Source organism: Amblyomma mixtum, chromosome 2 (assembly GCF_055824585.1).
Source record: "Amblyomma mixtum isolate Tamu chromosome 2, ASM5582458v1, whole genome shotgun sequence".
NCBI lineage: Eukaryota > Metazoa > Arthropoda > Arachnida > Ixodida > Ixodidae > Amblyomma > Amblyomma mixtum.
Window position 1 is genome coordinate 239,686,004 of NC_143013.1, and position 2,602 is coordinate 239,688,605.

Consider the following 2,602-nt stretch of genomic DNA (forward strand, 5'->3'; position numbering starts at 1 on the left):
GACCGACTGCTAAAATGATTCCTTGCCATTCGTTATCTGACTACCAACGGTATACTGTCACAGCACTCTCAGAAAGAATGGACACGGACCACAGTGATGACAACTTGTCGGATGACTATACTTTACTGCTCTTTTAATTCTGCGCTAGTTCAGAGTTTCATATCCGTGTATGGATGAGTCATCGCCACTTGCGTTCTCCTAGCTGGTTTCCGGAACTGGCGCCTCCTTTCCCGATGAGTTGTATAAAACGGGCTCGAACTTCATGCTTGCATTGCAGTCAGGCAGTAGTTTTAGGTAGAACTTCTCCACTGAGCCTCGCAAAGAACCAGAATGAAGTCGCTTACTCTCATCTTCGTCCTTGGACTGGCAGCTGTTGTCTTTTGTAAGTACCTCAATTCTGATTCCTACCGCTATGAACTCTATCAACTGCATTACTTATGCCGGACACCTGCTCTAATAGCTAGTAGCCCATAGCCCAGTACCACCACAAAACTATTGATAGTTTGTGGTAGGAAGAGTATCAGCGGTTGTAACGATAGCTCCTCAAATCTAGGCGGACAGGATTGTTCCCAAAAGTTTTTCTTGCCATGTGCTTTTTCAGTCGTGAAGTGTCGTAGTTTGATAGGCGACAAGGTTAGCCGGTCCGTTCGTTCTGCAGGTAGCTAACTGTATAGCAGCTTGTGTGGGAGTGCACGTCATTACTTTAAATGCAGTGCATGTAACCTACATCGTGTGACGAGGCAATGAACAGTTTACACTCCCCAATTTATGCAATGAGAGATGTGTGCACTTTGCGCCAATGCTCAAAGAAGCAAAGTCTTAATGTGTATTTTAAACAGGCTGTGGGTATGCAGCGTGTACGACAAATGCGCACAGAGATCTTCTTTCGTATACGGTTCAGGGGCATCAAGATTATGGAAATTTTATATTTGTTGCTTATGTGGCAGATATGAGTTTCTATTTGTAGTAAGGAAGCGGTGCTTCATGCGAAAGTTTGACCTATCAAAAGACCGCGGCCACACAGCATGGCAAGGAACAATCAAAATGACAAAATTGGGCGCACCGTAATTACGCGTGCCTTGGTGCCAATAAAAGAGTGTGATGAAGACAGGAGTGGTACCAAATGTTAGCAGGACTCGAATCTAAGAGCGCTTCGAATATAATGCAAAGATAAAAACAACCCCCAACTTTAGAAAGAAATATAGCCCGGTCGATTATCATTTCGAAGGCGCGATGACTTCTCGTTGAAACATTTAATTATAAACTATAAACGTTTATCGTTTATTTTAGAGAAGAAACGCTTATTTACAGACAACCGGAAAAGATCCCACAAAAAAATAAAGATAATTGCACTGAACGGATGGCTCATTCACAAATGGCGTGAATATCTTCAGTTCAACGGCCTGCCTGCCTTATGTCTGAATAAGCTACTGTATACACTTTTTGGAAATGATTGCTTATGATAAACAATTAGAGAGTCAAAAGTTTTTATGTGGCATTTCATAAAATTCGGAAAAATATCTTACGGATGACATCCTGGGACACTAATACAGGGCTCCAAGGTCAATTCGTGTGTTTTCATTTTGACGCTTCTCTGCTGCCGCAGTAGATTCTAATAAATACCGCCTACTGTACAGTTTGAAGAGTAGGTAGCCTTTCTTTACTATTTCTCGAGCGAAATATTCTCGTTTGTTTTTTCTCTTCCCACAGCCTCCGTGGAAAGCCATCGCCATGCTCATCGTGGAATACCCTGCGATCGCCTTCCCTTTGTACGATATTCCACCATTCAATGTCAAGTAACAAAGCCAGAGTCGGCCTATTAACGCATGCATGAGCTCATGGCAGCAGTAAAATGTTTTCAAAAGCTGTCATTTAAAGGAGTTGTTCCAAGGCCTTTTCGCTTTGAAGCTGAGCAAATCTGACAAACATGCAGTTCAGCCGAAGCAGCAGAGCCCGGTATTTCACCATTCGCTCTTCTTAGAAAGCATAAAATTTTGACCTCCTTCGTAATGTTACGAAACCTTCAACGTGGAAAAAAAACCCTCAAAAACTGTACATTGATTACTGGCATTCTTATTGAGAAAATTATAAACTTATCTGCGTTCTCTTTTTGTTCAGATTCCTCCTGGATTGAGACACTTGTGCCGCAACACTACTGCGACACCGTCGAACGCAACAACTCTACAGCCGTCGACAGGCAACGCTACATCCAGCCCAGCTGCTTGACGAATTCACCCAATACGGGCACTTGTGCTGAAAATGGATGCAGTAATGCTTAGCTGAATATGACAACCAAACACTCCGGTTTGAAATAAAGCGATTACAGCAGCAATTGCAACTCCTGATGATTTTTTTCACATATTTGGTAGGAAGCGACACCAAGAAACCCAGGTGTGGCCTGGCATCCTATGGGCCTTAAATTATCGCAACCACATCATGCTAAGTTTTCATTCTAGGGGAGAATACGCCTAACCGTTTATTGAATGCTGGATGACGAAATCTTGTCTTTCTGCGGTTATACTTCAGAGAGGGGCGGTTAATTGATTTTTGTAACAATGAACGCAATCAAATAGAAAATGTAAATAAATTAGCTTTCGAGGAA

The 2,602-nt window shown here is 42.5% G+C and overlaps 1 long non-coding RNA gene across 1 annotated transcript; it reads left to right on the forward strand.

The window, feature by feature from the left end:
• Positions 1–251: 251 nt before the first annotated feature.
• Positions 252–2,332, forward strand: LOC149363115 (uncharacterized). Its single transcript, XR_016288562.1, has 3 exons — positions 252–382; positions 1,711–1,769; positions 2,119–2,332. It is a non-coding gene; the product is annotated as an uncharacterized LOC149363115 (long non-coding RNA).
• The last annotated feature ends 270 nt before the right edge of the window (positions 2,333–2,602 follow it).